At 41.6% G+C, this 13,189-nt stretch overlaps 1 non-coding gene across 1 annotated transcript; it reads left to right on the top strand.

The window, feature by feature from the left end:
* The first annotated feature begins 1,886 nt into the window (after window positions 1-1,886).
* On the top strand, window positions 1,887-1,957 carry TRNAG-GCC (transfer RNA glycine (anticodon GCC)). The gene has a single exon. It is a non-coding gene; the product is annotated as a tRNA-Gly (tRNA).
* Window positions 1,958-13,189: the final 11,232 nt, after the last annotated feature.

Here is a 13,189-nt window from a genome sequence, read left to right as displayed (position 1 = left end):
CAGGGGATGTCAAAGGCGCCAATGCGGTTGTAGTGTGGTATTGGAGGCGGTGGCCATAGAGGACCTCTGGATTTGGCACTCCTTCTTTGGTAAGCCAGGAACTCACAATGACATCAACGTGCTGCAGTGCTCTCCTGTCTTTGCCAAGCTTGTTGAAGGTCATTCTCCTCCGGTGAACTTCGAGATCAATGGGCGGCACTACAACAAGGGGTACTATCTAGCTGATGGCATCTATCCGAGATGGTCGACATTTGTGAAGACCATCAAAAACCCTGTGCCTGGAGGCAAGAACGCCTGGTTTGCGACGATTCAGGAGGCTTGCAGGAAGGATGTCGAGCGGGCATTTGGTATGCTCCAATCTCGATTTGCTGTTGTCCGGTACCCCGCTCAGACCTGGTCGAAAGATCAAATATGGGAGATCATGACTTGTTGTGTCATCTTACACAACATGATCATTGAGAGCGAGCAGGAAGAGCCAGTGTTTGACACTGAACCATACCACAGGCAGGGTCCTCTTGCCCAAGTTGATCACCAGCTACCGGCAACCTAGACTGCCTACCTCAGTATGTGTCAGGAGATCCGAGACCCACAGGTGCATCATCAACTGCAACAAGATCTGATAGAGCACCTATGGAGGCTCAAGGGCGACACCGGGCGCGAGTGTGATGAAATATGAGTTTTTATTTGTTGAACTATATAATTTGTATTGAATTATTTGTTGTTTTACTATTTTGTTGAAGTATTTGAATTTTATGTGATGAAATATGTGATAAAAAATATTTATATTGATAATTGAACGCCGGCCATGGCGAACCACGTCGAATATGGGGCTATTCTCGCCCATATGGGCCTTTTTCGCCGAAATGGGGCTTCAAAAGTGGGCCAAAATCGGCGACTGGGGCGAGCTGGGGGCGACGACTGGGCGCAAAATCGTCCCCAGCGCCGAACGAATCGCCGGCAATGACTGGGCGATGCCTACCTCAATATGCGTCAGGAGATCCGAGACTCAGAGGTGCATCATCAACTGCAGCAAGATCTGATAGAGCACCTATGGAGGCTCAAGGGCGACACCGGGCGCGACGTGTGATGAAATATGAGTTTTTATTTGTTGAACTATATAATTTGTATTGAACTATTTGTTGTTTTACTATTTTATTGAAGTATTTGAATTTTATGTGATGAAATATGTGATAAAAAATATTTATGTTGATAATTGAACGCCGAGCCACGGCGAACCACGCCGAATATAGGCCTATTCTTGCCCATATGGGCCTTTTTTGCTGAAATGGGGCTTCAAAAGTGGGCCAAAATCAACGACTGGGGGCGACGACTAGGCGCAAAATCGTCCTCAGCGCCGAACCAATCGCCGGCTCACCCCAGGGGGCGATTTTTATACGTCCTGGGGGGCCAACGGCTGGGATGCTCTTAGTTCCTGGGCCATGATGTTGCACCCATGTGCTGTGTGCCTTATACTCTAACGGATCCTTTGTGCTGCCGTTTTTGCATTATTAATAAAGTCGGGATTTAGCCTTTTCCATAAAAGAGAAATGAGAAAAGGCTGTATTGTGGTCTGTTTGCCCATAACAGATTGGTTTACCACTTTCTATCTTCCTGACACGTTGGCTTCTTCCCTTCGTCTAGAAGTTGTATACGTGGATCCAACATTACGTCTGAAAGCCTAGTTGGTCAATACTGAAATACGTATTCTTTTTGTTTGGAAAAGTTTGTTCCTCAAATGGATACATCTAGCATTAATTTGGTGCTAGATACATCTATTTGAAGCACATACTTTTTACCACAGAGGGAGTAACGATTACTGTCTAATTTTCAGTGAAAGGAATGCTACGACCAAAATTGACAGGCTATGCGAAGAACATTTCATCAAAGCACCAGTGGTCTAGTGGTAGAATAGTACCCTGCCGTGGTATAGACCCGGGTTCGATTCCCGGCTGGTGCATTTCTCTGTTTTTTCCTTTTTTTTCTTTGCATTTCCATTTTGGGGCTTGTCACTTTTTTTTGGGCACTTTTGTTGATATACTACATACAGTTTATACCTAAAGTTTCCTGCATTTTGCATGCAAACCGAAGAAACTGTTTGAAGGAGTGTTGAATTAACGACAAAAAGAACACCCTTTTTAACTTCCCCAACTCACACCTAGCTTTTTTTAGGGGAATGCCAAACTTTATTAATCAAAGGGAATGTCTACAGGTATACAAATAGGAAATAGGGTAATGGGAGAAAACCACATATAGCGACTAAGGCCGAGCGGAAGGGGAGATTTACCAAGATTATGGGCTTCAAAATTCGATGTATACCCTTCAAAAACTATAACACAATTAATTAACTTGAACTTCTTGGATATGAACATCAACTGCCCCCGCGTCTCTCCCGTGTGGGCGACTCGGGAGGCAGCCTGAATCCTAGCCGCCGCCACCACAAATCTATTGTTTCTGTTTGCCGCTATCGGAGGACACTGACGAAGCCATGTGGCCGACGATGCGACAGGGACCTTGCTCGCGGCAGGGGTGGTTCTTGGGTTGTTCCGATGGGTGTACTACTCTAGTACATGTTTTGAAATGAGATTATGTGCTTCAAAATTTGATGTGTACCCTTCAAAAACTATAACACAACTAATTAACTTGAACTTCCTGGATATGAACATCAACTGCCCCCGCGTCGCTCCCGTGTGGGCGACTCGGGAGGCAGCCTGAATCCTAGCCGCCGCCACCAAAAATCTATTGTTCCTGTTTGCCGCTATCGGAAGACACCGACGAAGCCATGTGGCCGACGATGCGACGGGGACCTTGCTCGCTGCAGGGATGGCTCTTGGGTTGTTCCGATGGGTGTACTACTCTAGTACAAATTTCTGGAATGAATCAATTGCTACCTAGAGGCTAGCTTTTCACTTCAGTTCATCGAGCTAGAAGAAGCTTCATAATCCTCTTCACCACGGAATCTGACACCCAAAAAAATTGGATCGGTGCGACTCGAGCGGCGGCTCCACGGGGAAACCCACAGTGAGCACACGGGGAGACCCTTAATCACCGTTTTCACAACTTGAATGTGGGAAGGAACGATGGTGGGTGTGTGATACGGAGCTAGGGATGAATACTTACATTTGATCTCCATTGGCATCTTTGTTCAAACCAGGGGCACAACAGGTACAATTTTCATTTCCTTCTATGCATGCATGCTATTTTCTATTGCTTTTTGTTCAACTGCTTTCCATTTTTACGGAGTAAACTAGATCCGGTTAGCACATATGTACCTATATATGTTGTGAAAATTTTTATGCATCGTTTTCATACAAATTATTGGCATATACCCGGGTCTAGTGGTAGAATAATACCCTACCACAGTACAGACCCGGGTTCGATTTCCGGCTAGTGCACTCTTTTATTTATACTTATATTTAAAATATTTTTGTCCAAACAAAATAAGGTCCTTCATATCATCAACCATTCCATTTCCGAATAAGCCGAACCGCAAGTAGCCCTCGATGAGGTAAGATCAGAACTTGGCGAGATCTCACGTTGCGCTTGCTCCAACAGTTGGGCGTCGTCATCCCACTTGTCCCGGTAGCTGTCCGGCTGGTCCCTCACCCTGCCTCTCGCCGCGACATAGATCTCCTTCCTCCACTCCTCGATCCTCTCCAGCCCGCACCGCTCAACCAGCCAATCCTCGTACTCGAATGTGCCTACGCCCAGGTCGTGGGTGAACCTCTTTGAGTGTCCGCGGGCCTCCATGTCTGAGTAGAAGGACGCCACGTCCTGCGTCATCTGCTCTGACGACGGGAGCTCGATCCTCCCCGACAGAACCCCGGCCACCCAGCTGCTCTGGAGCTGGAACACTGGGAAAAGGAATCCCTTGAATGGCAGTCCGACGAAGGAGATGCTAGGGGCCAGCCGCGGCGGGAACACGTGCTTGTACAGCGGGCCGACGCGGTTGTCGTCCACCATGATAGCAGAGTCGTCGCCGAAGAACGAGAAGCTGTACTTGTACCTACGACGAGCACATCTCCATCGGTTAACATCGATCTCCACTACAAGCATAATTTGGTACTCCTTTCATTCCACAATGTAGTGCCTATAGATTTTTGTGAAAGTCAAACTTTGCCAAATTTGACCAAGTGTATAGAGAAAACTGTCTACATCTACAATATCAAACATATACATTCTGAAAATATAACTCGTGATGTATCCAATGATGTCCATTTGGTATTCTAGATGTACCTACTTTTCTCTATAAATATGGTCAAAGTTTGTATTGTTTGATTTTTGCAAAAATCTATAGGCACTACATTATGAAACGGAGGGAGTAACTAATTTTATACAATATGCAGGTACCCAGTGTAGTGCACGATGGACTCTGCCTTCACCCTGCTGCCACCCTGGAACACCACGATGCCGTCCTCCTCGGCGCAGTCGATCTGCAGCACCCAACCATTTGAAAAAGTAGCTCGAGGTGATGAGGGGATTGGATTTGGGCGTGATGACATTTTCAAGCGCCAAGTTGGTATTAATATACCCAGGCCCGAGCCCAAGGGGGTGCAACATGTGCACCCCCATAGGGAAAATCCTATATGCTGCTCCTTGCGTCAAACTGCCGGCGCTTCGCACAGGCGAGCGACCGAGCAGCAACGCAACGGGCCGGCCCGTTGAACGGTTCCAGCGCTCCCGGTTTTGGGAACATTCTAGAGGTTTCCAGCTGGTTTTTTCCGGTTTTGGGAACCTTCTAGAAGGTTCCTGAACCGGTTTTTTTTCTTTTTCTATTTCTGTTTCGTTTTTTTTCAAGTTTATATTTTCTTTTTCAAAAAATGTTCGCATTTTTTGGAAAATGTTCGCGCTTTTACAAAAATGTTCAGAATTTGAAAACAATTCGTGTTTTCAATTTTTTTCATAAATTCAAAAACTGTATGCATTTCTCAAAAATTGTTCAAAAAATGTTCGCGCTTCCAAATTTGTTTGGTATTTTCAAATTTGTTCTCTGTTCGAAAATTTGTTCTAAATATTCAAAAAATGTCCATGCTTTAATACATTGTTCATGCTTCCAAATTTGTTCTCTGTTTCAAAATTTGTTCTCAAGATTCAAAAAATGTTCATGCTTTAAGAAATTGTCCAAATTTGTTCTTCGTTTCAAAATTTGTTCTCCAAATTCAAAAAATGTTCGTACTTTTAGAAAATATTTATGTTTTAATTTTGTTCTCAATTTTAAAATTTTGTTCTCTAAATTCAAAAAATGTTCGGAATTTAGAAAATGTTCCTATTTTTTCAAGATTTGTTCACCAGTTCAAAAAATGTTTATGTTTTAAAATATTTATGTTCAAAAAATGTTCGTGCTTTAATACATTGTTCATGCTTCCAAATTTGTTCTCTGTTTCAAAATTTGTTCTCAAGATTCAAAAAAGTTCATGCTTTAAGAAATTGTCCAAATTTGTTCTTCGTTTCAAAATTTGTTCTCCAAATTCAAAAAATGTTCCTACTTTTTTAATTTATTTATGTTTAAACTTTGTTCTCAATTTCAAAATTTTGTTCTCTAAATTCAAAAAATGTTCGGAATTTAGAAAATGTTCCTGTTTTTTCAAGATTTGTTCACCAGTTCAAAAAATGTTTATGTTTTTAAATATTTATGTTCAAAAAATGTTCGTGCTTTAATACATTGTTCATGCTTCCAAATTTGTTCTCTGTTTCAAAATTTGTTCTCAAGATTCAGAAAATGTTCATGCTTTAAGAAATTGTCCAAATTTGTTCTTCGTTTCAAAATTTGTTCTCCAAATTCAAAAAATGTTCGTACTTTTAGAAAATATTTATGTTTAAATTTTGTTCTCAATTTCAAAATTTTGTTCTCTAATTCAAAAAATGTTCGGGATTTAGAAAATGTTCCTGTTTTTTCAAGATTTGTTCACCAGTTCAAAAAATGTTTATGTTTTTAAAACAAATCACTATTCAGAAAATTGTTCACATTTTCTAAGAACATTTTTCGTTTTATAAAAAATTGATCGTAATTTTAATTAATGTTCCTGTTTTTCAATATTTTTCCACAACTTCAAAGTTATTCCTGTTTTTCAAATTTGGTTAAAAATTCGAAAAATTGCTAAATCTTTTTGAAAACTAGTTTGTGTTCTGTAAAAAATGTTCGTACTTTTGAAATAATATATTCAGAATTTACAACAAATGATAGGAAAAAGGAAAAATAATCCGATTCCTTAGATATGATAGGTCTAAAGGACTCGCATTGCACTTTCACCAGCGTACAGAGTCTGGCGTAGTGGCTAGCTAGGTATGTCTATAGTCTCGCGGTCGCGGTTCGAATCCTGGGTGAAGCGCTCCGTTTCTAATCATTTATGTTTTACACTGCTCGCTGCCTTCCTGGGCCAGCCCAGTCGAGGGACTGCCATATGCGAAGCCTGGACATTCTGCCGCATAATGCGGCAGATAGGAAGTCGCCCCCCCCCCCCGCAGTAGTAGTTCCTTAAAGAGGAGCACGCCATGCAGCGTTGGCTTTTTGGTTGTCTTCATCGTGCTGCTGCATTGTGGCCGGGTGCATGCTTTGATGCGACGCTGCATTGGTTCTAATGGTAGGCATGCGACAGCTTACTGCGTCGTTGGAGGTGGCGGAGCAGGGCTACGTCAAGGGCATGCATGCAACACATGGGCGCAGTTCTGCGGGTGGGCATGCATGTTGCGGGTGGGCACGGGCACGCATGCAATGATGGAAAGGGCACTGCGTAGGCTTGGTCCATGCACTGCGTCAACTCTTGATGTTGGATTCAAATGAACGGTCCTGATGCCCCAACGAGAGAGGCTGATCCAGACCCCACCGATCCAACCAATCAGCGCGTCTCATACGGATCGATGCACACTGTAGCTAACACTAGCGCCTGATCTCAACCGTCCACACACAAAGATCAACGACCCGGTAGTGTGCGGGGTTTTGAGGGGTTTTGAGAGGGGTTTTGAGAGGTTTTGACTGATTAGGGTTGAGCATAACTAATTCAAATAAAAAATAAAAAAAGTGCGCACATAGTCTTATTATGTCGTATAGTAACGAGAAAAAAATATAAATATGGTTTACATACATTTTTACGAAAAACCCTTCACAAAATTGTCATTCCTCGGACAATGTAGTATGGAGTTCAAGGGAGAGAGTAGAGCGCACCCGAGAGTAGGTGGGGTTTTGAAAATGAAAAGTGTGAAAACCTCACCAAAACTTCATTTTGGATTGACTAAGAAAGATCTTAACTTACTTTTCTCATTTTCATGTTTTAAACTTGTTTTATATATAAGTTTCTATTAAACCTTTTTTTCAAAAAGAAAAGAAAATAATAGAAAATTAATTCAATAAATAGTGAGACTTTAGATTTACACTATATAGGTAGAATAGATGTGTAGAAAAATTATTTGGCTGGTTTAGACAAGGTGCCAAAAAAACTTGCTTAAATATGAGGCCGTTTACCCTACCTTTGGAGGTCATTTGAAACACACTTTTCATGACTATGAGTTCAATTTACCAAAAGGGCTCGGAATGATCACCAAGCAAACATATTTCAGTTGAGGTACTTTAGATAGCACTAAAACATCAATAGCCCAAATTTAAATTTAAATTTAAATTATATTTGGCTGGTCTAGACAAACAAGTTCGAATAGAAATATGGGGATACATAGTGACTACCAGTACACACCAAGTTACAAATATTATTACATGCCCCAAATTTTCAAACTGTTCTCTGTTCTACTTCTTCCTACCACGTCGTGTGCCCTTCTTCGCCTTAACCCTTCTTGTTTTTGGTTCTACTACACACACAAGTTCACTGATCATCTTGGTTTTCTTCACTGGTCTTGTCAACACCTCGCCAACACCCTCGTGATCAGTGTCTTCAGTCTCAATGTTGACACCAGTTTCAGTTTCTTTGGTGTGTACCTCAACATGGGTTTCTTCAGTCTGAACCTCGACACGCTCAGGTTTAGTTTCTTCAGTCTGAACCTCGACACGCTCAGGTTCAGTTTCTTCGATGTGCACCTCCACATCAGTTTCTTCAGTCTGAATGTTGACTGCAGCAGGATTTTCTTCAGTCTGCTCAGGCTTAGGCACACTTCTCTTCTTTCTACCTCCATTGACTCTTGCTTTTTTTGTTGGCCAACATTGTTCAACAACAAGGGGCTGACTTGCTCGCTTCCTCCTGGCCATTGGGAAAATGTTATAGATATAGTAATTGGAAAAAAGCACCAAATCAAAACAAGGACAAATAAACAAGAACATACTTTGGCTTATTAGGAGTGTAACGTCATTTGACAGATCCCACTCTGTGCCCAAGTTCCTGGCACAACTTGCATCTGTTTTTGTTACCTTTTTGGGCCCTTTTTGGCTTTTCATCTTTCTTTCCCTTCTTACCACTCCCACCTTTCTCAAACCATGCCTTGAATCTACTCTGTTTAGGCCTGCCAGCCTTTCTTTTCGTCAAGGAAGGACACATGGAAAATTCAATGTCCACTTCAGGCCACTGAGACTGATCTGTAAGTGCTGGAATTGGAGTAGCATATGCAGCTTTGAATCTTGCTACCGAATAATATTCATGCAGATATGGGTGCATGTTTATCTTCGGTTGGGATGCTAAGAAAAGACTGGCATGCTCACATGGTTTACCAGTGTGTTGCCACTCGACGCAAGTGCAATCATGCAATTCAGTGTTAACAACATGTCTCCTTCTAGTTTTGTTATCTCTAACTTCAGCACCACAAGGTGAAGATTTTTCAACAAACAAATGTGAAAGACATCTGCTCCTATTGACCACCTGTTGTACCACTGCTGGAAGCTTATCACCTTGCAGACAATCACCTATCCTTCTTCTCAATTCCCACAACCGGATGAGCATGATCCTGATTTGGTCAACCATGTCATGCACAGGCAAATCTTTTAACTCCTTCACCTTGTTGTTGAAACTCTCTGCCAAATTTTTGTTGATGTGGTCACACTTGATGGCAGTGTTGAATGCTGACCTTTACCATAACAAAGAATGGTAGGTGTTCAGCCATGGACCAAACTCATCACATGCTGCCATTATCTTCTCAAGGTGATATTTGTGTGTCTGTCTAGTGTAAGATCTTGCTGCTGGCCACATGCTCCCAAATTCTTCTCCTCTAAATTTTTTGATCAAATTCATCGACAAATGACCGAAGCACTCCCTCTGCTCAGCATGTGGGAAAACAATTTTCACTGAATTTTCAAGCCCTTACATGCATCTGTGTGTATAGCCAAAGGTGACACTGGCCCTAGGCATCTTTTCAATTGGATCATGAACCATGTCCATGAAGCCTCTGTTTCTGACTGAAACAAGCCAACAACAATAAAAAACATCCAGTTGTGTCCATCTAGAGCATTTCATGCTGCCAACTGACCATTCCACTTGCCTGTCAAAAATGATGAGTCTATGCTCAAATATGGACGGCACCCTGCTTTGAAGCCATCTATGCAAGGCTTCAAAGCCATAAAAAACTTGGAGAACTTGACTTCACCTTTGGCTGATACCTCTATATCTATCTCCACAACACTGCCAGGTGACCTCTTTTCCACCTCTGCTTTAAAGTTGTAAAGCATCCTAAATGTATTTGCCCAATCACCATATAAATTTTTCATTGTCCTTTGTTTTGCCTTCCACACTGTGGTATATTTCAATTTAATGGGGTACATCTTTTCCAAGTCTACTTTGAGTTTCTTGGCAGTAGTGTTTTGTGTTTTGGCTAAAATTGGGGTGATCTTTTCTGCAACCCAAAGTTGTGATGTCATGGTTGATACTTGATACGTCCATTTTGCATCGTGCTTTTATATCAATATTTATTGCATTATGGGTTGTTATTACACATTATATCTCAATACTTATGGTTATTCTCTCTTATTTTACAAGGTTTACCATGAAGAGGGGGAATGCCGGCAGCTGGAATTCTGGCTGGAAAAGGAGCAAACATTGGAAACCTATTCTGCACAACTCCAAAAGTCCTGAAACTCCATGAAACAACTTTTTGGACTTATTAAGAATTTATGAGCGAAAGAAATAGGCTAGGGGGGCCACACCCTGTCCAGGAGACAGGGGGCGCCCCCCCCCCTATAGGGCGCGGCCCCCTATCTCCTGGGCCCCCTGGTGGGCCTTCGGCGTCCATCTTCTGCTATATGAAGCGTTTTCCCCTGGAAAAATCGTCGGCAAGCTTACGGGACGAAACTCCGCCGCCACGAGGCAGAACCTTGGCGGAATCAATCTAGGGCTCTGGCGGAGCTGTTCTGCCGGGGACATTTCCCTCCGGGAGGGGGAAATCATCACCAACATCATCACCAATGATCCTCTCATCGGGAGGGGGTCAATCTCCATCAACATCTTCACCAGCACCAACTCATCTCAAAACCCTAGTTCATCTCTTGTATCCAATCTTGTATCAAAACCACAAATTGGTACCTGTGGGTTGCTAGTAGTGTTGATTACTCCTTGTAGTTGATACTAATTGGTTTACTGGGTGGAAGATCATATGTTCACATCCTTTATGCACATTATTACTCCTCCGATTATGAACATGAATATGCTTTGCGAGTAGTTACGTTTGTTCCTGAGGACATGGGTGAAGTCTTGCTATTAGTAGTCATGTGAATTTGGTATTCATTTGATATTTTGATGAGATGTATGTTGTCTCTCCTCTAGTGGTATTATGTGAACGTCGACTACATGACACTTCAGCATTATTTGGGCCTAGAGGAAGGCATAGGGAAGTAATAAATAGATGATGGGTTGCTAGAGTGACAGAAGCTTAAACCCTAGTTTATGCGTTGCTTCGTTAGGGGTTGATATGGACCCATATGTTTAATGATGTGGTTAGGTTTACCTTAATACTCCTTTTTGTAGTTGCGGATGCTTGCAATAGGGGTTAATCATAAGTGGGATGCTTGTCCATGTTAGGGCAGTACCCAAGTGTCGGTCCACCCACATATCAAATTATCAAAGTACCGAACGCGAATCTTATAAACGTGATGAAAACTAGCTTGACGATAATTCCCAATGTGTCCTTGGGAGCTCCTTCCTCATTATTAGAATTTGTCCAGGCTTATCCTTTGCTACATAAAGGATTGGGCCACCTTGCTGCACTTTATTTACTTTTTGCTCGTTACTATTTATCTTATCACAAAACTATCTATCACCTATTATTTCAGTGCTTTCAGAGAAAACCTTATTGAAAACCACTTATCATTTCCTTCTGCTCCTCGTTGGGTTCGACACTCTTACTTATCGAAAGGACTATGATAGATCCCTTACACTTGTGGGTCATCAAGACTCTTTTCTGGCGCCGTTTCCGGGGAGCGTAGTGCTCTTGGTGAGTGGAACTTGGTATGGAAACATTTATTTAGTGTGCTGAAATTTTTGTTACTTGTCACTATGGAAACTAATCCTTTGAAGAGCTTGTTTGGGGTATCTTCACCCCAACCAGAAGAACAAAGAGATGCTCCTCAACCTACTGAACCTTATGAAAATATTCACTTTGAGATTCCTTCGGATATGATAGAAAAACTGCTAGCTAATCCTTTTGCAGGAGACGGAACATTGCATCCCACCTTACACCTTATCTTTGTGGATGAAGTTTGTGGATTAGTTAAGCTTGCATGTATTCCCGATGATGTTGTCAAAAGGAAGGTCTTCCCTTTATCTTTGAAGGGAGATGCAATGACATGGTATAGGCTATGTGATGATACGTGATCTTGGAATTATAAGCGATTGATGTTGGAATTTCACCAGAAGTTCTATCATATGCATCTTGTTCATCGTGATCATAATTACATATATAATTTCTGGCCTCGCGAAGTAGAAAGCATCGCTCAAGCTTGGGGGAGGCTTAAGTCAATGTTGTATTCATGCCCCAATCATGAGCTCTCTCGGGAAATGATTATTCAGAATTTTTATGCTCGGCTTTCTCTTGATAATCGCAACTTGCTTGATACTTCCTGTGCTGGTTCCTGTATGCTGAAGACTATTGATTTCAAATGGGACTTATTGGAAAGAATTAAATGCAATTCTGAAGATTGGGGTTCCGATGATGGTAAGGATTCAGGTATGACACCTAAGTTTGATTGTGTTAAATCTTTTATGGATACTGATGCTTTTCGTGGATTTAGCTCTAAGTATGGACTTGACTCTGAGATAGTAGCTACTTTTTGTGAAACTTTTGCTACTCACGTTGATCTCCCTAAAGAGAAGTGGTTTAAATATAATCCTCCTATTGAAGTGAAAGTAGTTGCACCTATTACAGTCGAAGAAAAGACTATTACATATAGTGATCCCATTATTCCTACTGCTTATGTCGAAAAACCTCCTTTTCCTGTTAGGATAAAAGATCATGTTAAAGCTTCGACTGTTGCTCGTAAGAGTAATACTAGGACTTATACACCTCCTGAGGAAATTAATGTTGAACCTGGTATTGCTATGATTAAAGATCACTTGGATGAAGACTTAGATGGGCATGTTATCTCTTTTGTGGGTGAAACTGCTAATATTGCTAGACCCGACACTAAGACCCGTAGACCTGTTGTAGGCATGCCTGTTATTTCTGTTAAAATAGGAGATCATTGTTATCATGGCTTATGTGATATGGGTGCTAGTGCTAATGCGATATCTTATGATCTTTATAAAGAAATTATGCATGATATTGCACCTGTTGAATTAGAAGATATTGATGTTACTATTAAGCTTGCCAATAGGGACACCATTAAACCTATTGGGATTGTTAGAGATGTTGAAGTCTTGTGTGGGAAGATTAAATACCATGCTGATTTTCTTGTTCTTGGTTCCCCACAAGATGATTTTTGTCCCATTATTTTTGGTAGACCCTTCTTGAATACTGCTAGTGCTAAGATTGATTGTGAAAAGAATATTGTCATTGTTGGCATAGATGGTATGTCTCATGAGTTTAATTTTGCCAAATTTAGCAGACAACATCGTGAAAAGGAACCATCTAGTAAGGATGAAATTATTGGTCTTGCTTCCATTGTTGTTCCTCCAACTGATCCGTTAGAACAATATTTGCTAGACCATGAAAACGATATGTTTATGAAGGAAAGGGAAGAAATAGATGAAGTGTTCCTTAAACAAGAACCTATGCTGAAACATAATCTTCCTATTGAAATTCTTGGGGATCCCCCTCCACCGAAGGGTGATCC

This window comes from Triticum aestivum, chromosome 4B, assembly GCF_018294505.1.
Source record: "Triticum aestivum cultivar Chinese Spring chromosome 4B, IWGSC CS RefSeq v2.1, whole genome shotgun sequence".
NCBI lineage: Eukaryota > Viridiplantae > Streptophyta > Magnoliopsida > Poales > Poaceae > Triticum > Triticum aestivum.
Note: the sequence above shows the minus strand (reverse complement) of the source record. Positions and strands in the feature narration are given on the sequence as shown.